Source organism: Lissotriton vulgaris, chromosome 7 (genome assembly GCF_964263255.1).
Source record: "Lissotriton vulgaris chromosome 7, aLisVul1.2, whole genome shotgun sequence".
Taxonomy (NCBI): domain Eukaryota; kingdom Metazoa; phylum Chordata; class Amphibia; order Caudata; family Salamandridae; genus Lissotriton; species Lissotriton vulgaris.
This window is the reverse complement of record NC_141695.1, coordinates 1,110,960,501-1,110,987,434: the sequence shown is the minus strand read 5'-3', so window position 1 is coordinate 1,110,987,434 and position 26,934 is coordinate 1,110,960,501.

Here is a 26,934-nt window from a genome sequence, read left to right as displayed (position 1 = left end):
AAGAAGTAGTAGCTATAAGACAGAGATATAAGTATGGACTTATTTAAACCACTAGCTGATGTTAGTAGGCTACTAATGGTGCAAGTGTCTTTGTCAAGACTCTCATAGCTGATGTCAGACTGTAGGGAAGAACTGCAAACTGACAATTAGAGCTTTTGATTGTAAATCTTAAAAAACATCTGCATGATAGAAAAATTGGAATGTTCCAGTATGCATCCTTGGGATCCAAGACCACCAGAAAATCCCTATTGTAGGATCAGAGGGAGAAGAGACTATGAATTCAAAATTCTGTCTGGTTTAGCCAGTCCTAATGTTTCCTGCTCAAAGAACAACACCATGTAATATCTTGCAAACTGTTTCCTGAAGAAATCCTTCCCATTGGTCCTATTCTATCATTGTCCGAAGACCTACCAAAGAGCTCCGTTTCACTTGGTGCCCAGTAAGAGGTGATTGTTGAAACACTTTGACTTGCCCCGTATCTGAAAATATTTAGAACATCCTTTTGTCAAGGTCAGAATGACCCAATTGCCCTTGACAGAGTTTTGTAATTGTAGAACAAAATAGCCTGACGACTGGGCTTTCCTGAAGCTCTGCAAAATCATGACTTTTATGGGGGGGGGGTTAAGAAAGTGAAAGTGCAGCCGGTTGCTAGGGCTGGAACTTTTCCGATAGCAGGTCCCAAGTCAACAGGTTCTCGCACAAACAGACATCAAGATTGAGCAGGGAGATTCAAAGACTTCCCAGGTGCTGTAAAAGAAAACCCTCTTAGCAATTCTGGATGAAAGGGAAGTAACTCCTGATCTTCTATCACTTTCTTCACCATGTCACTTAGCAAGTCCCCACACAGCATTTTCCCCTTGAATGAAAGATACATTGATTGTCCCTTTTCAGCATTATCCATTTTCCATGAATCCAGCCATATTTGATGAACTGCTGTTGTGGCTCGGCTCTTCATCCTGCAGAACAAATATTATTGAAAATATGATCCCATTACAACTGGAATTGTTGCTCCATATCTCTACCCTGCTAAAAAGCTTCAAATAAGGCTTGAACATTTTGGAGAAAGGATTGTGTGCCACATGTTATATAACCTGACGTATGCAGAATCAACGTCATTGCTGCATAGGCTCTTTTGACAGCACCCTCTACTTTAATATCTACTTGATCAGTAGGTTGAGACTCATTAGATACCACTGATACCTGATACAACAATTTTGATAGTAAACCGTTGACTTTAGGTACAGAATGAAAATAGTTTTCAAAATTCTCTAGCGGATACTGTTTAACTAAAAATATGACAACAATTTAATCTTCCACAGTCTTTTAATATAATCTTCTTAATGCAGGAAAGCAATCAGTAGGCTGTTGCTGATAAAATAAATACCCCTCACTTGATGTCTTTTTGGTTTGAAAATCTAAGGGCCATATTACCAAGGGAAACTTGACACCAGAACCTGGGCTTTTATGGGAATTCACAAGGGCATATTATCAAGCCCATTATCGCTGCTTTAGCGGCAGTTTCCTGCCGATAAAAGCGGCGATAATGTATCGCCCTTTGTTGATAATATGGCCCAATTTCTTTTTCTTTCAAAATGGCACCAGATAGCATCCACATATTTGCGCTCTGTCCCAAATTAAGATCTTTATTAAAGGATATTGAGGATTTTATGGCCCGCACACTTGCTTTTAACATAACCCTAACACCAACTGTAATTATGTTAGGAGTTAGGGATTGTGAAGGCGCCCATAGCGAATTTTTATTTGTAGCTATGGCGGTCTACAGGTTGATGATTGCTAGAGTTTGGCTCAATCCCCTCCCCCCGGGCCTGCAACAGTGGATTGCCTTATTACTGGGGATGTTTAACCTTGAAAAGGGTATATTCGAGAAAAAAGGCAAAAGGAAAAAAAGATGGGGGAGAAAAATTTGGGAACCGATACATCGTTGGAAAGAAAGATTAATTGCAAACGTAGACTGATGTATTAATTCCATCCTTATTGGGCTTCCTTTTTTGTATTAATATGTGTTTTTTCTTGATAGTAACTTTGATTTGGTACATGATTTATTATTTGCATTAAGGTATTTGTACTATGTGTCATGTGTGTGCCTGAAAAATTTCTTTGTTTTACAATAAAAAATATTTTTAAAAAAAAAACAAAATGCCACCAAGTTGTTCTTGATCATATTTAACTTTGAGAGATGACTCGTCATGCATTTGGTCGAACTGCAAACCCTGGTACATTGGTTCATCGATAATGGGTTGAAGTTACTTTTTTTCCTAAAGATAAAGGCAACTTGTCTTTCATTTTCAGAATGCTCCCGCTGTGGGGAGAGATGCTGCTGCTTTTCCAAATAACTGCAATTCTCAATTGTTCTGAAAAATGCTTGAAAAACGCTGGACTTACATACACGACTTCCTACAACAAGTGATGCCCAAAAATGAATCAATACTTAAGCTTCATGCTGCTGTGAGGAGACACAAACAGTATTTAAACACAAGCATTTACAATGCAATAGGTCTCGCAGCATTAAAGTTTGAGTTACTGGCATTGAAAATGACAATGCTTTGCATTAATTTTTTTTAATTTGCAATTGGTATATAAACATTGTTTGTGAATGGTTAGCTGTAATGGTTAGCTGTTGCTTATGAGCAATTCATCCTTCCGAGGACGATAAAATGAGTCTCATTGAGTTGGGTAACCATAAACATCTGTTATCAGAGCCAAGATACCAAGGGTGAACGTGTGCTTAAGAAATACGCATGTTATGTTAGGTTTTAAGTTATGTTATTTGTGTTGGTGTGTTTGCAGGGTGCTTTAGCTAGAGGCACAGATGGTAAATAAGACCGCGAGACAGGGGGCGCCCGAGGTAGTGAGACACACAGAGGAGCCCACGGGTGGAGAGGCAGAGACAGAGCGAGGAGCAGAGACAAGAGGAGAGAGGGGGGCCCCGGTTGGAATAGACATGTGTGGTATTGACTGATAGTCATCCCACCATAGAAGTTGCTAAACGTTTATTAAAATAGAATCTTTTGCACCCGGTGCAGTCTGGACAGATTTAATTTATAAGCAGGATTGGCAGACCAAAAATGCAATTTAAAGTTTGATATTTGTCCACCACATGAAATGCCTTGCTACAGTATCCGAAATAAGTGTTTGTAGTCCCCTCCCAAAATAGGTTCAATGGCCTCATGGTGTCTCGCCATCCACTGCGAAACTGTTCAGAAATTCTGAGATATGGTAACCCCACCAAACCCCCTCTCCGTTTTAATGACAGTTTCGAGCTGCTGTCGGTGTCTCAGAGAGACTTCCTAGTTGAACCTTTGAAGGAGTGGGGCTACCCTATCTTTTACACTGGTGTATTTCCCATACATCGCTACATTCACCAAAAATGTGTAAATCGTGTTTAAACGATTGACCACAGTTTTATATGAAATCAAAGTTTGTAAATTGTCTGTATACGCCCATGCTTTAAGGTCAACGCTTAAAGATATTGCAGAAATTCTTTGCAAATTCTGCAATGTCACCAGGGAAACATCTCTGTACTTGCAGCTCTTGTCCGCCTACGCAGTATTTTATTGTGACTCCTATGCACGGTGAGCCACAAACACCCGGCCATTCATTTCTAATATGAATTGCAGCTCTGGGAAGTGAACCAGAGCACAATCTCTCAAGGGCAGACTCTGCATATTAATCTGCAAGAAACACTGCAGCTGGGTTTTTCTTTTTTTCGAATAACCTTTTGGGTTTTTTGAAGAGGGCATGCGGGTTTACATTACCAGGGGACGAAACTACCCATTTATGCATCAATACATTTCAAGCTCGATACAGCTCGCGTTAGCGCTCTGATGCCTTCGGGTAAAGTCAGCGCTATATAAAATTGCATAAACAAATAAATAAATAAATAAACCATTACAAGTTACCAGGAACAGTGTAAGGGGTTTCACTGCTCAAATGGCAGTCTGCGTCGTCCGGCGTCGGAGGAGGGGGCGGGGAGGGGTTCTGTGACGTCAGCCTCGTTCTCGGAGTCCATTGGCCCCGGCCTCGGATCTTCCACGCGCTGGAAGGCGGACATAATTCACGGTGACGCGGGGCTCCCATGCTCGAGCCCCGCGGAGCCTACAGAACACCGGACTGGCGGTAAGTGGGGCGGTGCGCTTGTGTGTGCGAGCGTGTGTGTGTGTGTGTGATGGGGGAGCGTGTGTGTATGTGTGTGTGTGTCTGTGTGTGCGCATGCATGCAGGGGCAAGTGTGCCTGTGTATGTATGCGCTTCCCAGGAGACAGACACGGCGAGCGCGTTCGCGAGTGCATGGCCCGCGGAAATCGCCTCCTTGAAGAGGCAATGCGCGCGGCCAGGTTCTGTCTCCTGGGAAGCAGAGTCAGTAACAAAAGATCTCCTGGCGGACACAGCGCTGACGCGCTGTTCGCCACGAGACCTAATAAAAGTACCTTATCTTGACACCAAATATACAGAGGATTGACATGCCCATCAGAGGGAGGAAAAAAAGGGGAGTGGAGAGTGTGAACTATTTATGTGGAAAGGAGTTGATGAAAGGCCTCAGTATTAAAAATGTTACATCTTTAAGTGTATTGACACTCATAATAATGACAAAGGGGAAAGTGAAAAAGACCAGTCTTGAGAGAGGGATGCGCTCAACTAGCAAGGACTGCGTTGCGGGAAGGCATACCTAGAGGAAATAAGATTTTAGTTGCTACAGCACTTTTCACGTATTATTTGTTTAGCGTATTTTGGGGCAATAACCACTGTAGAAGCAGTCCACTAATGTTTACCAAAATAACAATGAATCCTATTTTGCGAATTTGGGAGAAGAAAAAAGTGTCCCACATTTGTAAATCAAACGTCTTCGATCTTTTTTAACACATGCTGCCTGGGTGGGTTGTTAGGGCAGGAGGACTACACTCCTACATGCTTGTTGCAAGCATTGTTTGCAGCAATATTCACTAAGGGCCTTATTTGTGAGGTCTCACGACAGTTTTGCGCTGGCGTTGCATCGCTTTTTTAGACGCTTCGGCGGCGTAAAACATGCTCCCTGTTGCGCCCTATTTACAAAGTGGTGCATCTAAGCAGATGAGTCACTTTGTAAACCCCTACGTGACATTATACCTGCATCAGGTATAATGTATGCAGGGTGGGCGTTCTCACGCAAGTAAGCCTTGTAGAAGTGACGTAGTAAAATCTATGAGATTTCACTGTGCGACTTTTAGGACGCAAATGCGTAAAAAGCCATGAAGCAGGCGTAAGAGTGACGCAATGCTATATTCTTAGCCCTCCCTCCTGCATTGCTGGAGTTGCGTCACGCTTCTGACACAACTCATGCAATGCATCATTTTTGCCCTGACAGATACGTCAGTAAAACTGACTTTTCTGTCATTCCTTGCGACATGATGCGTCATACAGTAAATATGCATATCCATCATGTTGCAAGGAGGGCGCAAAGAGAAGTGACGCATCGCTGTTTTCAACCAGCGATGTGTCACTTTTCATGAATGAGGCCCTATGTCCCTTCCCTATCACAAAGTGAAAACATTGACACATCTCTGCTATTCCAGTCACACAGTGCTTAACCTTGCCTTCGATGAGATGATAGCATCCACAATGCATTTTCCTTATTCCCTCAATCTTGTTCCCCTCGTTTCATTTCTTCAGGCCCTGCATTTCCACTGCTATAGTTCCCTCAGAGCTTTAAGCTGTTGCACCATCTTTCTCTTGACTAGCAAGTGTTAAGTGATGGAGCACATAAAATACTTTGAAGAAGGAACATGAATGCTTCGAAATGTGAATGGACACGAAAAAACCAGCACACTTCAGAGACACAAATCCGGCCCACACAAACCTGTCAGATTGCCCTTTCTGGCACTGCCAGAATAAACTATAAGCCAGTTCAACCATTATATCAGTGACATTTTCTATCTATCCCCTCTATGGCACATGCTTCTCTGAATTCCCTATGCAACTAAAAGCCATGGTCGTCATTATGAGTGTCCCTTTATATGACACTTTAATGCTGCACCCAGTAACTACAGATACCGTCAGGGCCCAAGTCTGGGGTACACACGGGAGGACAGCGTCCACCCACTCTTTTTACAGGGTGGACGCTGTCCACCCTGCCAAGAACTTTGGCCCCACTGAAAAATATGCTGGGTTCGCCCCGGTGTACATTGTTGTCCTCTTTCAATCCGCAAAAACGTGCAGGCGGGCACGGGATCTGGCTCTCTTATGTCTGACTCCTGCTAGGCCCATAACAAAGGCCGAATCTGAGGGGTCATCATGGCTCCTTTTGTTCAAGTTTCCTGACCGGGGGGGACTCAGTATCCTCACACATAGATGCAAATGCAGCATAGGGGAAACAAAGGCTCACACCTTGTTAGCACTTCACACACACTTGAGAGGAAGCTTTCCACTTTGTTCAGTCCCTGTTTAGGAGATATGCATGCGCTGTAAGAATGTCAGATGCGCAGGTCTTTCCCAGTATTTACACAAAATAAATAGCATTTATATAGTGCATACTACCTCTGAGGAGGTGTTGTAATAATTTAAATGTCACTATTTTTCTCGTAAAGCACTTTAGGTAGAGGAAGTTTATGCTGACAAAAGGCAACCTGGTTTTATGTGTAGCGTACAAAAGTGTGAATCTTCAGTAGGGTTTCCCAGTATACTGGAAATGTGCTCCAATGTACTCATGATAGACATGTTAAACATATATGTGAGGGCTTAAGATTTGATGTAACTTCTTATGATGCCACTTCCTGTGAAGTCCTGTGCCGTGATGTCACGTACAGTAATATCATGCGTTGGGATGTCACTTGCACACTGATTAACTAGGTTAGTCCCCCAACTTCTTTTTTTAGGACTTGATCCCTGGATACGGGGGTCTGGTGCTTGCAGAGGGTGGAACTGCAGGTTTATTGCATTCTTCACAGATACGCACCTTTGTAGGGCCGGTCCTAGAATTTCTGGGGCCCCGGGTGAAAGGGAAGATGTGAGGCCCCTCTAATTTGCATGTAACATCACAGAAAGTGACATTGCAGGACTATTGATCTTATTTGGCATCACTGAAGAGACCTAACATGGATATCAGTAACAAGGACAAAAAGATAAATATAAAAATGAAATATGTCCATATATTTTAAAACTGTATTAAATGTATTACATGTGTCACATTGGATGGAAAAGCTAGTTGCAGGTCTCAAAAAGATGGATGTTTTTTACTCCATGTTATTTGATTGTTTCCAGATTAGTGCATGATAAAAATTCCAGTTCTGTCTCATAAAGGGGAGGGATCCTGTTGAGGTAATGAGGAGCAGGATCATTCAAAATATAACATTACACAAGAGAAAATCTCTCACACCATGGATATAATCGCACATTTCAAAAGTCTCCCTTATCATTCTGTGCCAATATTGTGTCACCTTTGGATGACATTAATACTTAGTCATTTGTTTTAACATAAATCTTCTCACCAGTATCCCACACGCACATGCTAAGAGTCGTAGGATAATCTTTTTGACGCCTACCTTGTTGCTGTGTGTCGGGCTGGGCAGCAGTTTTTGGACCCTTCGGTGGACTTCTGGTAACAGCGCTGCAGCTCGCCGCACACGCTTCGCGGGTGCCGCTTCGCGCTCAGGTCCGTGGGCTCAGGCGGCAGGACTGTGCTGAGGATTGTGGGAGAGACTTGGAGTGTGGCAGTTGCTTCAGTGGTGGTGCGCGGCAGGGACTCTGTCTCCCAGGAGTCCCTGCACACCCAGGAACATCACGGACTCGCCCACTGATAGCCACGCCCCCACCCTGTCCAGGTGGATAAAGTTAGGCTCTCCCTGTGGGACGCCTACCTTGTTGCTGTGTGTCGGGCTGGGCAGCAGTTTTTGGACCCTTCGGTGGACTTCTGGTAACAGCGCTGCAGCTCGCCGCACCCGCTTCGCGGGTGCCGCTTCGCGGGTGCCGCTTCGCGGTTGCCGCTTCGCGGGTGCCGCTTCGCGCTCAGGTCCGGGGGCTCAGGCGGCAGGACTGTGCTGAGGATTGTGGGAGAGACTTGGAGTGTGGCAGTTGCTTCAGTGGTGGTGCGCGGCAGGGACTTTGTCTCCCAGGAGTCCCTGCACACCCAGGAACATCACGGACGCGCCCCCTGATAGCCACGCCCCCAGCCTGAACCGCCCCTTATTTCAACAGCTCGTCTACCGTCTCGCGGGACGCGAGCGGGACGCCGAGTGAAGCCCGACCAAAGGGCGGGCAGTCTGTGGCAATCAGGGGCTGACAGAGGCTGGGCTGGGCCTGGTCCCTAACATCATCTACACTGGCCCAGAAAGGTACTGTGACATTGTCAGAGGGCAAAACCCGAACCATGTCTACTCGCTCAGGGAAATTGCTCAGAGGTGGGGGCGAAGGGGTTGGGGGAAACCCAACGATAGGAACCATGGATAGGTTTATAACCAGAGTAGCGGCAATCATAGAGAAAGAGATCGCAATGACGGAGCGTCGCCTCTCCGGGGATCTCCTACAATTTAGACGATCCTCTCTTGGCTCTGCGGCCAAAGCCTTGTCACCTACTCCGATTATAGCTCCATCCCCACTTAGTGTAGAAATGCCTGAGCTTCCCCGGTTGTCTGAAATAGGCGAAAGTATAGATAGGTTAGAGAACTTAGCAGCACAGTTAACACCAGGCGATCCCAGTGACGAGATTGCTGGAGGTTGCGTTCCACCTTTATTTTCTCCTGTTATTAGTCAAAACTCTCAGTCGCCAGACCCTGCTCCCTCTGTGGGTCCCTCATTGCCCTGCACGCCCTGTGTGTTTCAGGGTGCCCGGAAACAAGCTAAGAGGAAAAGGGTTGTGAGTGTATGCAAAGGTAGCCATTCCATACTTTGTAAACGCTCTAGGAAGCAAGGGTCAAGGGCCACGGGTGTAACATTAGATAATGGTCAGAGCCCAGAGCGTCTGGGTGGATTGGGAGAGTCTCCGCCTCATGAAGGGGGACTCGATACCAACATCAAGCCATCTGCTATCCAAGTTCCAGCTTGCTTGGATCAAATCATTGATGCGCTTAACCGTTCCCTGACACCACTCATAGAACAAATCAAGAGGGTGGAGGCCAGAGTAAATAGTCTTGAGCAGTCGACCCTTGACAACTTTTTTTCACTTAAGACTCTGATTAAACATCAGAACAGGAATAGCGAGGACCCCTCATGTGGCAGATTGGGAAAAGGAGCTGCAGCTGTTGCTGCTCTGGTACAGGTTCCAGTTCCACCAAAAGCGGCTTCCCCAATAGCACCAAGTACGGCCCCAACTCCCACTACCACTGCCCCACTCATGCCCAAATCAGGTCCTACTACCACTGCTCCACCTATGTCCAAATCAGGTCCTGCCCTACACTCTACTCCAACTCAAGGGAAGCCCACTAAGGTCAATAAAGTACATAAGACAGTAACGCAACCGAAGGCCCCCGCGGGTGGGTGTAACTCTAAACCGAAGCAAACACCCCCAAACAGTGCAAAGACTAAGGGAGATGGGGCAGCTTTGCCAGCTAAGCCTGCCAAAAGCCATTTGGCAGCACCTGTCTTAGCGGCACCCGCCTTGAAGAACTTCTCTGGCAGACCTTATGCTGACCTCCCCCCGGACTGCCATCCTTACGTCGTTGTGCTGGTGAAGGTCCCACCCTTGAAAGATACCAATCAGAAACCCACCAAGCCCTAAAAAATAAAAGCCTTCACTGGCTAAAAACAAACAAACCACTCCCTGCGGGTGTAGACGGACTAATCCTTGGCGTCCACAGGGTGCCCTGGGTTGGACGGGGCAAGAAGCAGCTGGAGGGAGACTGCGTTATTATTAACTTCCAGGACAACAGAGTAGCCAGATCGATCTGTATCCAAGACCAAACGGTGGGAGGCCCTGGAATTAGCGCAGTAGACCTGACCTATTTCTACCCGCGGCCTGCTAATCACACCATTCTCAGGCCTATTATGGGGGAAACGAGCAATGGTCATAATGGTGGAATAAGTAGTTTGTCTGTGCCCCCTTTCTATCCCCAAACCGGGTGGCTGGGTCAAAATTGTGGCCCTAGGAGCTACTGACTCGAAGCAACGGGAGGACTGGACAGGGAGGAACCGGGCGAGCCTTCAAATGGTACTGTAATGCCACCTATTCTTCCCTCCCCCAATGAATCCCAAACCACATCATCGGTTACTTTGGACTTCTTGGGGGACCTAGTTCCTATTGGTGTTGGGCGATCACTGCCATGCTCGGACATGGTGACTCCATGTCAAGAGATAGTTTCCCTATGCGCTCCAGCTGTGACGGACCAAGTTTTGAAGGTCTTCAGCTGGAACGTTGCTGGAATAGCCAGAAAACTGGCATTGCCCGACTGGAATGCACTAGTGGAAGAGTATTCCATATGCATTTTCCAGGAGACATGGAGTAGGGAGCCAGTGCATAGGGCGGGGTATTCTGCCTATGCCATCCCAGCTGTTTGCCCAGATTCGGGTAGGGGGCGACCTTCGGGGGGTCTCCTTATCTGGGTAGCTTCAACCGTAAATTGCACTGTATTGGAAACTAAGACCAATAGCCCAGACTTGCTTAATATTACACTGAAGGACGCCAGGGGTTGTGTTGTTTTGAACATATTTAATGTCTACGCCAGAGGCACTAAGGGGGGGAGGCAGTCTCCCACAATTGCATTGTTGGAGGATTTGTTGGGGGCAACTCCATACAAAGCCTGCACTTTGATTGCAGGTGATGTTAACTGCACGTTCGAGCCTTTGGGCTCGGACGTTACCCATGACCAGGATGAGGAGGATGGCAGGAGGGGGATACCAGTCCTGGAACTTCCCCCGATTAAAAAGTGGACCGAGGTGGCATTGCAGTTAAATGCCCTTAGTATAGAATATGGCCTGAGGGCTTTAAATGGAAGGACTAGCTCGGACAAAGGGGGTGCTCATACATACAATAGGCCCAACCACACATCAAGAATTGATTACATCTTGCTTGATGTGTGTTTATGGAGCTCAGTGAGGGATATGGTAATAGTCCCCTCAGTCGAAAGCGACCACAATTTGCTGTCCCTCACTCTAGCCCCCTGGTGATCTGTTAGCAGTGGGGGTCCCATACTTGGCCCCACAGTTGACCTTGGCGAGTCGGAGGTATCTCTTTGCGGTAGGCGCCTGAAGTGGTCAAAACTTCTCTTGTCTACCGGAAAACTTGAGGCTGTGTCCCAACTTTTGGCCCTAGCCCAACATAACCTAGGTATAGTTGAAGGAGGCCTAGGGGAGGTATGCAAAGTATTTTGCGACCTAACTGGGGCCTTGACAAATCTGTTCACTGTGCGCCAGAGACATACTGGGGTGAAAGAAAGGGCTAACAAAAAAGACGGGTGGTATACCCATAACTGTAGGGAGGCGAAAAAAAACCTGGTCGAGGCAGTAAAAGCAAAATCTCAAGTCAGGACAAGGGAGTCTAGGAAGGTCTACTCCAAGGCTTTCCAGACAGCAAAGAGGGAATGGGAGGAGAAATTCTGGGCGGACTTGTTGGCTGCTAGCAAAGGTAAAGATGCCAGGGAGTTTTGGAAATTGATAGGCTCCCGTAGAAGACCCGATGACACTCTGAGGACCTGCACTATTCCACCCCAGAGCTGGTTCCATCACTTTGGGGCCTTATATTCAGCGATAGAAGGGCCCCTAAATGAGCCAGCTGTATTCCCCTTTTTGATGGAATCTAGCACCCTTACCCTATTTACACCACGGGAGGTTGAGGATGCCATCAAGACTGTGGTCCCACTGAAAGCTGCTGGCCCGGATGGGCTCCCAGGGGATCTACTGCGGGCCTATCCATCTGACTGGGGTCTTATGATCTCGGCCCTCTTGAATGCCATCTTGGAGGGTGGCCCGATCCCAGAGTCATGGAGAGGGGCAGTGGTAGTCCCCATCTATAAAAAGGGTAGTAGAGACATTCCAGGAAATTATAGGCCAATAAGCCTGATTGACTCTTCACAAAAAGTAGCCGGAAAAATGATCCTGGGGAGAATCCTACATTGGGTGGACGAGAACCAAGTCCTATCGGACTTCCAGGCAGGCTTTCGCTCAGGAACAGGTACAATTGAGCAAGTCTTTCGGCTAACACTTCTGCACTGGAAGGTCGTTGAACTGGGCAAGGGCAGTCTCTACCTGGCCTTCATCGACTTGAAGACTGCCTTTGACCTAGTTCCCAGGGAGGAACTCTGGAGGGTTCTCCATGGTCTGGGCTTGCCCCCGTACATCCTTTTCCTCCTCACCAAACTCCACACGAATAACTTTGCCCAGGTTCGCTGGGGGAGAAGTGGCGAGACAACAGACAGAATCCCGGTTTGTAGGGTTGTCAGACAGGGCTGCGTGTTAGCTCCCACACTTTTTTCCCTATATGTAAATGGTGTGGTGGAGCACCTGCTTCAGGAACCTGCGGACGCACCCTGCCTGGGGGGCGAGCGGATTCCAACATTGTTGTTCGCGGACGACACTCTCCTTATTTCAAAAACCCCACAGGGGCTCCAGAAGCTGTTGACCCATTTCCAGGACTTTTGTGTAGCTAGAGGGTTGGTGATAAATGTAGAAAAAACGAAATATTTGATACTACGCCCACCAAGGAAACTGGGTCGTCCTCCCACCTTGAACTCGGTCCCTCTGGAGAAAGTATCTGAATTTGATTATTTGGGTTTACGCCTGAACGACAAGATGAACTGGTCTTCTCACATTGGCAAGATGGTTCTTTGCCACAAAAGGGTAGGGGGTGCCTTACTAAAGGAATATCATACATCTTCCAGATCCTCAGTGGCGCCTGCAGTTGAGATCTACAAGGCAAGAGGGGTCACTTCTGCCTTGTATGGCGCGGAGCTATGGGGCAATTGCAATGTGGATTCCCTATCCAAGGCCGAAAATAAGCTCCTAAAGGACCTCTTAGCCCTCCCCTCGAGCACCCCCACAGTTCCGGTGCTCTTGGATTTGGGCTGCAGAAGCATCAAAGACCAGGCCTGAAGGACTGGGTTCTTTAAGACCCAGCGGTGCCAGGGCACAACACCTGAAACCTTCGTGGGTAACCTGCTCCGGCGTACGAATGACAGAGACACGGGACACTTCCTTCGGCGTCAAAGATTCAAGGTTTATTTACTGCAGGGAACACAGAAGTCACGACAAGTACAACACGTGCAACTTGGGGAGACTGCTTCAAATTGGTTCTGTGGATCGCTCCTTTTATACAGATTTTACCCATAGGACAACATGGTACACAAAGGTTTACAACCCGGTTCCCATAATTATCCCCCAGAGGGGTCGCTTTGGTCACTTCGATACACATAAGGTCCGGAACATAAGTGCGGAAACATTTGGCGGTTCCCAACTGTAAAAACCCATCTTCCCAACATTAGCGCATTCCAATCGGCAGTAAAACAGATCGAAATAGGAACAAAGACAGGTGCAGAGGAAGACGGAGACAGTGGGGAGATCGGAAAGGGTGTAAAAGGGGAGGTATCGGGAAACACGAGATACAGGCATCAAAGGGACGTGCCTAATGAGATGCACGGCTGAGACAATAAACCGGCACGGCAAGATGAGCCTCGAGCGGGGCCATCTGCCTTACAGTATCATCCCCCTCGTCATAAAGACACTTACAAAGAACATGTGTCTTCCGCAAATATCTTGGGAGTCCCAGGGTCGCGAAGCGGACAGCGTCCGTTCGCTGGCTACTTGAGGGCAAGAGACAAAATGGATGCCGTATCTAAGATGGAACCCGTGGGTACAGATGAAAAACCCACATAACAAACGAACGGTTTAAGTTAGCACAGCGAAACTGCGCACACTTACCAAACTCGTTATTTGCGGTTCATAGATACCAGACTCGACCATATTCGTGCGAGTCGAAAACATCACTTACAATTGTCACGGAACCTCAGACGCTCCTTTTGCCCTCATGTAGGCAAGCACTAGTCGGAATCATATTCGATATTCATCAGACCATCGAGATGTTGCTGTAGCATAGCTCTGTCCAACCGAGTCCCCTTGGTAACAGGTGGCTGTCTCATACACGTTGTAGCACAGAGGCCACATAAGGCAGGACCGCACTGCACACAAAGGCAACACGTGAACAGGAACGCCACAACGACTCCGATGATCATCAGAATCTTCCAACCCCAAGTCGACATTAGGCCCCAAAACCACCCAAGTAGCGTCCAATCCCCTACACCCACGTGTATGGATTCGGAGATCTTATGCAACTTCGAGATGGCTTGATAGACAGTCGGAGCGTTATCAGGAATGAAAATACAGCAGCTCGAATGGATCACCTTACATACCCCACCTCGATCTGCTAAGATCACGTCTAAAACCATACGGTTTTGTAAAGTCATAAGTCTATCCGCCTGAAGTTCAGTGGTGATATTACCAAGGGCACTGGCAGTAATATTAGCTGTCGATTCTACCACTCGAGTCAACTGTCTCAGGTTCCTACTGTTAACCATAGGTCCCCAAAACGGGAGGAAACCCTTGAAAAAGTCTCCTGCCTCTTGACCGGCAGTATCCTCTTCGCTAATTACGCCTCTCACAACTCTAGTCTTGTGATAATCTGCATCTACAGTGAACGTCGGAGGCAACAAGTTTGCGATGAAGCATGAGCCCATGAAGTCAGAGGGCAACCATGCATATGCACGATCATGACAGATAAAGTATGTACCCTTGGCGGCCAGGAACACAGGGGACGAGACCATCGGCAGAATGTAATTTTCAGTGCAAGCACTCTCTCCAAGTCGGGCTTTCGATCTTCGGCCGCGACCTATGAGACAAAAATTACCAATGTGGGGTACGACCCATATCGGAGGCGAGCTTTTAAGCTGCTTTTCACTAGTGAACACACTATATTCGCCTCTACTTAGGACCCTATAGGCTTGCACCTCTTCTTCGGGAATAAGCGAGGGATCGTAGATATCGCTATCTAAATCCTCTATTGCTATAGACAAAGGTTTTTGATACGAGGTAGGACCAGAGTAGGGGGAACGTGGTTCTCGAATGGGGTGGAAACCCAGTGCGCTTCGAAACATTGTCTGAAATGCTCGAGCAGACCCTTGGGAACTATACGGTAACACCAGATATGGAATTCCCTTATCCGTAGTATGTGGCATCAACCCACACACCCAACAATTAGTAGTGTTAACCACTAACTGATGCTGATGGAGGAGCTGAATAAAGGAATTGTTGCGGAATTCTGCACGTCTAGCCTGCTCGTGTTCAGGTAAGATATGAAAAGAATGAGGAGAAGCAGTGGAGGTAAGTTTAGGGTCAGGGGTAGGAGTAGGTGTAGCAGTAGGTAAGAAGTAAAACATCGTGTAATACACCCCACCCGCCAATAATGCAGAAACAATCAAAAACAACACGAATATTTGGAATATAAAACATTTGGTACGACTGAGTTGCTGCAGCTTGAATCTATGAGCCTGAGCTCCTTCCAAATCCGTCAGCTTCGAAAATGCCATTCCCTATGACCGTCCGCAACGTTTCTTGACGCACTTCGTTCTGGGTAGCAGCAGTCAATCCCTAGGAGTTCCCAGGAACCGACGGTCTTTAACCTAGCGTCAAGACCTACTAACCAGAAGGAAGTACGCGCGCGGCCCTACGGCCTTTACTTCACAAGTGTATATGCAAAAACAATGTCTCTCAGCTGTGGAAGCAAAAAAAGTGTAAGGAACGAAGCTCAATGAATATGTACAAAATAATTACAGTGATACGAATGTTCAAACTGATCGTGGAAAACGGGATAATGCAATTATCAGGGGACAGAACAGGATCTTTTATTAGTCTTTAGTGCTGGATCGCAAAAAGTATCGGGTTTTCCCAGGACGTGTCTGTTCGTCAAACAAAGGATCCGTTGAAGGGACCACGTCCTGTTGATCAGCTGAATGTTTTGGTCTTGAGTCTTTTGCTGACAAATGTTCAACAATGTCTTTCTGCTGCACTGAGGATTCTCCGACAGGTTGTGCGTCGCTGAAAGGTACAAACGCCGGCAATCCTTCGGTTTCAGTTGATGCAATGCCTTTCCTCACCCACGAGTCTGCTGGCAACGGGATAGGGACTTTTTTTGTATGGGTGGCGTGCACCCAATTCTTCCGCCCCTCAAGACGAACTGCAGTTCTCGTGGCAAGGAGGACCTGGTAGGGTCCAGTGAACCTGGGATCCAAGTTGTTCTTGCGCGAGAAGTTGCGCGTCACCACCCAATCTCCGGGCTGGAGCTGGTGGCCTGGACCCTCCGTCTGCGTCGGCAATGCTTCGTGAACCTGTTGGTGAATTAACCTCAGTTTAGCAGTCAAGTCATGAAGATAATCGATCAACATTGGATACTCAAGATCACAGAAAATACCCGGCCTAGGAACCCCCCAAACATTCGCAGGACGACCGAACACTATTTCGTAGGGACTAAGCCCTACTCGGGAGTGTACAGTCGCCCTAGTTGACAGTAATGCTAAGGGTAAAGCGTCAGGCCACGAAAGACCAGTCGTAGCCTGAATCTTTGCTAGTTTTAGTTTAAGGGTGCCGTTATACCCTTCAACCAAACCAGCTGACTGGGGATGATTGGTACTATGGAATTTCTGATTAATTCCAAGGCCCTTGCATACACTCTTCATCACACTCCCCACAAACTCACTTCCGTTATCTGACCACACAATTCTAGGCATTCCGTACCGAGGAAAGTATTCCTTCAGTAGGATTTTCGCAGTAGACAAAGCAGTATTGTCTTTGAGAGGATAGGCCTCGATCCATCGGGAGAATGCGCAAACCACAACTAAAACGTATTTCAGGTTATTGCATCGCTCCATATGGATGAAGTCCAATTGAATCACCTCAAAGGGACATGAAGGGGGAGCAAAACTGCCAGGAGGAGTTGGGGTTCCCTTGCCAGGATTGTACATCATACACACCATACAGTTCTTAACCAAGCGTTCAGCACATTTCGTAATACCATCATTCTTCCACACAGGGGACAACAATTTACAAATACCTTTCGCGCTAATATGTGCTAACCCATGCGCCATTGTCACAACGGCCAGCACATATGCATTCGGTAACATCCATCTTTTCTGTTCCGACAAATCAATCCAACCACCATTCGCATCCAACTTTCCCGTACTTTCTTTCCACTTCATCTTTTCAGTCTCGGTGGCCTCATTCTGAATTGCCTTTACACTTTCGATAGTGTCCTCACACATACTCGATTCTGTAGGCCACCTAACCGAACTCGTCACATACATTCGAGTGCTAAGGTTCCGGGCAGTCTCCTTAGCAGTCTCATCCGCAAACGCATTACCTCGACCCACATCATCCGTCACCTTACGATGCGCACTACATTTGACAATCGCCACTTGCTTAGGCAACGTAAGTGCATCCAAAAGATCATTCACAAGCTGGCCATGCTGAATCTTCGTACCATGCGATGTTAGAAAACCTCTCTCTCTCCACAACCGTCCAAAACTATGGGCGACGCCAAATGCATATTGGCTGTCGGTAAACACATTCACACGTTTCCCTTTCGCTAACACACACGCTCTAGTGAGAGCGATCAGCTCTGCAGCTTGGGCAGAATTCTGATTTAATCGTGCAGTCTCAACAACAGTATTCAATGTTACAACAGCATAAGCAGTAGTCACATCACCATTCGGCAACTTAAAACATGAACCATCCACATACAGTGTACCATCTGGGTCTTCCAATGGGGTGTTTTTAAGGTCCACTCGACCTTTTGTTTCCTCCTCTGTCCTCAAATAACAATCGTGTTCTGTTATTTCATCTGACTCTGAGCTAATTGGTAACAAAGTTGCCGGGTTCAGGACATTACAACGTTTTATTTGAATGTGGCTTGCCAACAGCGTCAACTCGTAACCAGACAACCTCGCACTCGTCAAGTGCTGAGTTTTCGTACGATTCAAAAGAGTATCGACTGCATGCGGAACCATCACCGTAAGCATATTATCCATGACCAATCCTGCTGATTGTCGGATAGAGACCGCGGCTGCCGCTGTTGCTCTCAAACAACTCGGCAATGCTCTAGCTACCGGGTCCAAGGTCGAGGAAAAATATGCACATGGACGTTGCTTACCACCAAAAGGTTGCGTTAAGACGCTCAAAGCACAACCTTCCCTCTCGTGAACATATAATGTAAACGGCTTACTATAGTCAGGAGTACCTAACACAGGAGCCGAACACAATGAATCACGTAATTCAGAAAAACTTTTCTGACATTCTTCCGTCCATGGTAAAGGAGTCGAAACATCCTTGCACGTAAGAGCCACTAATGGTTTCGCTAGCAATGAAAAATTTGGAATCCATTGCCTGCAGTACGACGTGATACCTAGAAAGGCACGCACATCTCTTTGGGTTGTTGGCACAGCCATTCGCGCAATTGCTGCAATTCTTTCTGGGGTCAACCGCCTTCCCTCCTTTGACAATAAGTGACCTAGATAGGTTACTTCTTGACAACAATATTGGAGTTTAGAAGGTGACACCTTGTGATGTAACTCGCAGAGATGTTGCAGCAGCGATACCGTAGCAATTTTGCAAATGTCCTGAGTATCTGCAGCTACCAATAGGTCATCAACGTATTGGATTAAGGCCGCACCAGCCGGCAACCTAAACGCATCCAGTTGACCCTTCAAGGCTTGACTGTAAATCGATGGACTTTCACAGTAGCCCTGAGGAGCGCGTTTAAACCGGAAGCTGCGTCCACCAAGAGAGAAACCGAAAAGGTCTCTGCTCTCTTCTGCAATCGGCTGCAGTCGTCAAATAACACAACAAAGTACGCTTAGCAAAGTGTCACCGACAAAAACACTCACACAGCGTCAACAACAAAAACACTCGCTAAAGTGTCAACAACCAAGAACTCTGGGAGCGACCCACAAATACTTAACTCAAAGATCGATGGCGTCTCCAGGAAGGCCCGTCAATCGTCTCGCTATACCAAGGTCTACGCCAGGCGCCAAAACAGGTCTACAGTCAGGGCAGCAGTCCGTCGCAGCCGTCAGGAGGCGGGAATCTTCGCGGGAAAAGTCTTCGGGCCACTTGTTTCGACAACAGGATCGATGAAGCGGAGTGCACCTTCCCTTGGAGATTTCACACGAAGTTCCTCACGATCGTCGGGCTTGGACCGGTACCACTGATGCAGCCCCACGTTGGGCGCCAACTGAAGGACTGGGTTCTTTAAGACCCAGCGGTGCCAGGGCACAACACCTGAAACCTTCGTGGGTAACCTGCTCCGGGGTACGAATGACAGAGACACGGGACACTTCCTTCGGCGTCAAAGATTCAAGGTTTATTTACTGCAGGGAACACAGAAGTCACGACAAGTACAACACGTGCAACTTGGGGAGACTGCTTCAAATTGGTTCTGTGGATCGCTCCTTTTATACAGATTTTACCCATAGGACAACATGGTACACAAAGGTTTACAACCCGGTTCCCATAATTATCCCCCAAAGGGGTCGCTTTGGTCACTTCGATACACATAAGGTCCGGAACATAAGTGCGGAAACATTTGGCGGTTCCCAACTGTAAAAACCCATCTTCCCAACATTAGCGCATTCCAATCGGCAGTAAAACAGATCGAAATAGGAACAAAGACAGGTGCAGAGGAAGACGGAGACAGTGGGGAGATCGGAAAGGGTGTAAAAGGGGAGGTATCGGGAAACACGAGATACAGGCATCAAAGGGACGTGCCTAATGAGATGCACGGCTGAGACAATAAACCGGCACGGCAAGATGAGCCTCGAGCGGGGCCATCTGCCTTACAGTATCATCCCCCTCGTCATAAAGACACTTACAAAGAACATGTGTCTTCCGCAAATATCTTGGGAGTCCCAGGGTCGCGAAGCGGACAGCGTCCGTTCGCTGGCTACTTGAGGGCAAGAGACAAAATGGATGCCGTATCTAAGATGGAACCCGTGGGTACAGATGAAAAACCCACATAACAAACGAACGGTTTAAGTTAGCACAGCGAAACTGCGCACACTTACCAAACTCGTCATTTGCGGTTCATAGATACCAGACTCGACCATATTCGTGCGAGTCGAAAACATCACTTACAATTGTCACGGAACCTCAGGCCCATCTTCCCTCATTGCTCTTATGGTCCCGCATATGGAGGGTCCCGGAACTAAAATCTTATGCCGAGGGCCTATCAGAAGTAATGGACATGGGGGGCTGGAACAAGATCAAGTGGCTGAGGGACACAAAAAATCTTCTGGTGGAACTGGGCCTGGGACACTGTTGGTCTACAAAATCTGCTCCCCCAAAGGCAGTCCTCAAAAAACTTTATTGGGACTGGGTCTTTTGTCAGCAAAGCGGGAACCCTAATCACTGCAATTCGACTACAGCGTTCCTCAGAATAAAGGATGTGGCATTATGTGAACCGTACATGGATTTTATCACTATGCCAGTGGATAGGGCCCTTTACTTCAAGTTCAGAGTTGGCACTCTCCCGCTAGGAACAACTGTATCAAAGTGGAAGTCCCATGCTCATTTATCCCCCTTCTGCGCATGTTGCCCAGCCAGGCCTGAGACGGTGGCTCATGTACTTTTTGAGTTCCCAGATTATATTTATCCAAGGAGATACTGGTTGAAACCCCTTTTCAAACGCTTGGGAACACGCATACATTCGGTGGCTCTCCGAATTTTACTGACTGATACCTCCCCTCTCATAGTCTGTGGTGTCTCCAAATTTTTAAAATGTTGCTGGTTGATCCGTTGCAAGAGATTGTCTATATCGGTTTAATTCCTTTTTTAGCTAATTTACCTTAGGGGGTTCCCTACAATTTTATCTTCTTAAAATGTATGACGTACTTGCACTTTTTTGTAATGTTGTTTTTATAAATGTATGTTATGCTTGTAAGATATCTTTGCATATCGAATAAAGCTTTCAACCAACCTTTTTGACTGTGTGCTCTTTACTCGCCAGAATGATGCTAAGTGCAAAAACACAACACATATAATACAAAATGACAAGACACCATTGTAAACAAAGATTATACATAAATAAAAAAGACCTAGAAGAACTGGGATCCCTGTTAAATCATACATTGACTTGAAGGTATGCTGCAGATTCAAGGGGTTTTCAAATTAACGTTTTTGATTTGGTGTTAGAACTGTAGGAAGTGGAAGTGGCCGGCTTTAGCGCTGATAGAGCCCTGTGCGGCAATGTTTGTTGGTGCCCCCAATAAGTCCCTCTGCCAAGGATTCCCTCACTACCACCCTTTAACAGTGCTCCTCGAGTGTCATGCCTGCAGACGTGGTTGGCAGGTAGAAGATGGAGCTGGTTGGCAAAATCCCGATACTTCGTGCATAGCGCATGCGCAAGAGTCAGCGCATGCGTCAGGATCAGAGAGGGGGATTTAAGCCCGCCTCTCATTCCCGGAAGTGCTTTTGCGTTCAGCCAGGTTCCTGTTTTCGTTCCGGGTCATGGTGGTTGGCGTCCGAATAGTGGCGGTTGCATGAAGCCCTTTTAGAGATTCTACGAGCAGTATTTTTGTGAGTAACGTGGAGTGGTGTATAAACTTTGAGTTCACGCTAGTAATTCTAGTTTGGTATTCTAATTTCGTCTCGCTATTGTTTGGGTCCAAGACCTTTTGTTTAATACTTTGTTAAGTAAACTACATGTGTTTACAAAGCTCGTGTGAAGGCTTTGTTTATTATATTGATTCCTTATATTTGGAATCAGTTTGTGTTTTGTGTCGGGTGTTTTTTTAAAGACTCTGTGATGTTGAACAGACCCTAACACAACGTACACATAGAGCGTTTTTTGTTTTGAATATAGAGGAAACTTATCCTCTTCTATGCTAAACCAAAATTGGAATTCCTTTTGTGCATCATTATTTTATTTCATAAGGTGAGCCTGGGGCATAGACTAAATACATCTTTATTTCGGTGGTTATTTACTGTCACTAACCCCAGTCCTCTATTACAGAGTCACTGATTCCTCATATTCCGAACACACTTTGTATACACGTGGGTGATGAACAAAAGACAGAACAGAATAAACATGCAGGTATACTAGAATAGAGAGAGAGAGACCGTCTGAAATAGAATAGGGAGGGACTGTTATTAATTCTATGTTTTCTCTTAATGCAGCATTTGTGTTCTGAAGATTTGCAGGAATCCTGACCTTAGTGAAGACTGAAGAATTCTGGTTTTTCCCCTTCTACCCTTGTTTTGTTTCCCTCTTTCCCCTTGATCACCATTAGATGTATCAGTTCCCACTCTGACATCTGGTAGTGACGGGGTGAAGTTGGGACTTATCTTCTTGCTCCTTGACACTCCTGAGACAACAAGGTGAGAGCACGACATTGAGTTTCCATAACCACATTCTACCTCAGCTGCATTTTATTTGATTTACAGTGCCACTGATATCAGTGTAGGGTGTCAGAGAACTTTATATCACACACATTACACAGTGACAATAAATCATGCATGTGTAAATCATTGTATAGGAAATGCTACTTAAGACAATGGACTACAAGGTGTAGGAGTCACATGACAATCATACTAGTAGACAGTATAGTTTATTAGTGATTGGTCTGTAGAAACACAAAATCTGAATTTAGAACGTAATACCATGGTTGGGGGTTCTCTTTAATAAAACAAACATAAGGAGATGATGGACTGAGCAGTGAAACTTTTCAGACACTCACACTCAGTCACAGATCAGACTTGAATCCATCATCATTCTTTAGCTCACTTCGCCACCCCAGTTCAGACACAGCTAAATGCAAATCCGTCTTGACCCTGCCCTGCCTCATGGGAACAGTCCAGCCTGAACTGCCAAACCAAGTCTTCCCTGGCTAGGAAACAAGCATCCTGAGACGGTTTCGGGGTAACACCCCTCATTAGCCAGGCTAGCTTGAATCCAGTGGCAAAGTGATCAAGGGACCCACGTCTGGGCAGACCCTGCCAACTTAGGGCAAATAAATCAAACACAAGTTGCTCACTTTGCCACTGGATTCAAGCTGACCTGGCTGAGGAGGGGTGTTACCCCGAAACTGGTCCCAGAATGCTTGTTTCCAGTACAGGGAAGCCCTGGCTTGACAGTTCAGGCTGGACTGTTCCCATGAGTCACAGGGTCAAGACTGATTTGCAAATAGCTGGGTCTGAACTGAGGTGGCAAAGTGAGCTAAAGAACGATGATGGATTCAACCCAGATCTGTGACAGGGGCTGAGGGTCTGAAAAGTTCCAGTGCTCCGTCCATCATCTCCCTGTGTTTGCTGGGTTTTCTTTAATAACCAGAATTGATTTCTACTCAAACAAACCCTTTTTACAACATTAGGATAATCAAAGACTGGGGAAAAAACATGATGCTCTAATTTATACCTTGCAATTTGCATGCAGCTCTTAGATGACAGTTAATAGCTCATTGTTCAATTTTAGGATTTTGACTTATAAACTGCAAGTAACAAAAGGATCTCAATGACAAAAGCATCAACCCACTGACCTAGTTACATTATGTGCACTGCATGGTAGATGTTCTTTGCAGCAGGCACATTAATCCTTTGCACTACCTTTACATGAGTCAAAACTTCTACTTGACAAAACTCCATCTCTCTCTAGGAAGAAGATTAATCACCGGAGTTATCATGACATCTTTACTGCTGCTCAAAATTGCTGGAGGCCAGGAAGGAGGCAGCAAGCACTTTAAAAAACATAATATACCTGCAAACATGATGCCCCCACCGAAGTGATCGATCAGTGCGATATCACCGGTTGCACTGCCCAAGAGACTCCTTGCTCAAGGGTCCTGTGACCTCAGTGACAGAGTCACTGTTGCTCAAGAGTGTGCTGCTTCATAGGCCTGCCCAAAAGACCTGAGGTGAGCTTCAATAGGGGTTGTGATGGACAGGCCTTCAAGGTTAACCCACACTTGCCACTGCTAGGGTCCACCTGCTGGTGCTAAGACCCAGGGCTTCTAAGGTCAAGCAGATCCTTCTAAGATGTGACGGGAATGTGCTACCTCAGGAGAGTGGTCTGGTGGACTGGTCATGAAGGCTGAACCTGGTTCCCCAGTTCCCAAGTCAGCTGCTCTGGTCATAATGCCACATCCTCCTCCCACTGAACACCCTACTGCCCCACTGAGAGAAAATCGCACTGCCTTCAACTACAACCCAATTGCGTCCTGGATGCGACTTAATTCAACTTGCGCACTAGACTACAGTAATATGCTGCCTAAAAATTTTTTTTTAAACATCCTGGAAAAAGCAAACACTCATAGGGAATGCAAGATTAGGTAAAGCATGTGAAATGTAAGGAGGAACAAATTGGTTTCCTCAACGCTGTTGCACTTATTATTCATAGTAAAAGTAAAGAACTTAAAAAGTCCCGAAAGTTCAACTCTTGAGAACCCTTTAGTGTATTGCCCTCATAACTCACAATGCCGATTCAGTAGAAAGGTATACAGTATTACTCAATTTTAGACATATAGTGAAAACATAAGAATATAAAGAATTTAAAAAACATTGTGTGTTGTATTAAAAAAGAACAGTTTATTACAAATCAATAAAATCAATGTTATGTAACATCAGTACAGTGCCATACATTCAAATTTGAATTCAGTCTTTGTTAAAAAAAATGCCGGTACACATATAAAGATAAAAAATCATAAAAATCACAGTTGTTAGGGTTGTCGACGCAGCGTTTCAGTCTATAATGATATCACCTTCATCAGGACAAACAATTCTGCGAGGAATTAATTATTATCCCTCTCGTGTCAATTGGAGGTGATTTAATAGTTGTGTCTTGAATGATAGAGACTCTGGTCTAATATTTCCAGTACAAAATTCCTTTCTGTCAATTTCAGGAACTCAATGATAGGGAGGATATAGCTGGAGGGGGGCCACCGTATTATAAAGAATGTGTCACCTTAAAGCAGGGTTATGTGGCCCTCACTGCAGCGTGACTGGATTCTTTTAACTTGCTACCAGCGCTGAGTGTCCTTTAGCAGTGTCTATTTCAATTTGACCTTGTTTTTCAAAATCGGCCTCCCTGCTCTCCTCGCAGCTCCTCGCGTTCTCGATTTGAAAGTTGAAAGTTGAAAGTTGAGTTAACCTTTTATTTCTCTCCATCCCAAGTGTGTACTTTGGAAGTTAAAAATGTCCGAAAAAACAACCTTTCCAGCAAAAGTGTTTTTCTTTTTTAGGGAAGAAATAAAGGAAAGAGGGAGTAATGGCTACAAGGCCCAGGGAAGGGTGCCCTCACACCTGGACCTTGCAGCTTGCTCTAGTGCTTAGAGGCCCTGGAAAAGGGGGCCCCCTCCCAGGGCCTCAAAGTTAACCATTTCATAAAACACTGCCGTACCACATACATTTTAAATGCACATTCCCAATAAAAAAAAGGGTGAGGTAAAAGTTAACAAAAGACAGTTGATCTGACTGCTCCCCTCTTCCGCTCTTCCATCTCACCTTACCTGTGTCTGGTTGCTCCTGGAAACAAAAGTTTCCTTCTGTCGCCTAGAAACAAAATACAGGAAGGGAATGGCTGGATCTTAACAGAGGTGTCTCCTCGCCTCTGAAACTGTGAGCCAAGATAATTGCTCTCCCTGCTGCTGTGCCTGCCCCAATCTGTTTGCCCCTCCCTCCACCACCCATGAGCCCCCAGGAATGCCACCACTCCCTGACAAGCAAGGGCAAGACATCTGCATATGCACTGTGATTGTGATCGGCAGGGGGGCCTGGAGGAGCAGGTGGGCTAACTGTGAAAGTGTGGCATTTCACAGTAAAGCGGGCCCCCTGTTTATTTATCTGAGCGCGAGGCCCTGGGCAGCTGTCCAGACTGCCCATGCCTAGAGCTGGCCCTGCACCTTTGAATTGGGATGACGCAGCACGCTTCTTCCTATTGAAGTTTCATACTCAGACATTCCTATATTTTACCTGAATGGATTCTCCAAGGATTTATTTGACAAAAAACAAACCTCAAAGACCAGTTATGGGGTAAAGTCCGATTTGGTTTCCTTTGGGACACGTAACGAGGTCCCGAAAGTTTCCAGTCATTTGTGGACGCTCCAGCGGTGAAACCCCCCAGCAGCATCCTGCAAACCTTTCTAGTTTTCGAATTAGTATTTAATATTCTCCTTACGTTTCGTGGTATTTTTCTTTATTACAGTTTCAGTTCACCGCTCTTTGCTTCCAGTATCTGCATCAGTCGCCTGAGGTCCACAGGGATTTCGAGTTAAGCAGTTGAAAAATATTCAGGGGCAGATTTACAAGCCACTGGCGCCACTTTTGCATCACTTTTCCCATGTTAAAAGTGACGCAAAAGTGTTGCAAGGGGCTTGTAAATCTGCCCCTCAGAGTGCTCGTTTACTTTAAATTCATTCACTACTGCGCATGAACCTCCTGAGTTTCTCTCGTGGGGTTACAATGCTGCTTAGGTTGCTGGTGCGTCAGCAGATTGAGGTGCCTGCCTCAAATACATTGGTTCGACTCTTTTTCTTTTTCCGGTAAAAACTGCTTTTTTTTCCAGAGAGGCTTTTGTTTGGTGGTGTCTCTTAATTATAAGCTAATGAAGTGGCACGTTTCTTTATTTACCGACACTAAAATCAGATTGTCATGCTGCACTATTTAATATTACCTCTAGGTGGCAACATTGCAAATGAAAAGTAAACACATATATATTCATGTCTTCGGTGTGGCTCAAAATTAGTTTCGTAGAAAATTCGCTGCGTAAAGTAGTTCACGTTGTGTTACAAAGTCAATCACAATGCTGAACGTGTGTATCCCTGAAACAGTTAACGTTGCAAACGGAATTTGCTATTTCAGAGAACGAGCTATTTAAGATGAGCATGGTTAGCCTACTACTAGACTTTGCCCTACCTACACGGTCAAAGTTTAAGAAAATATGAAAACTAAGGGAGGTTCTTGTGAAGATTTGCGGCACAATAAATATACA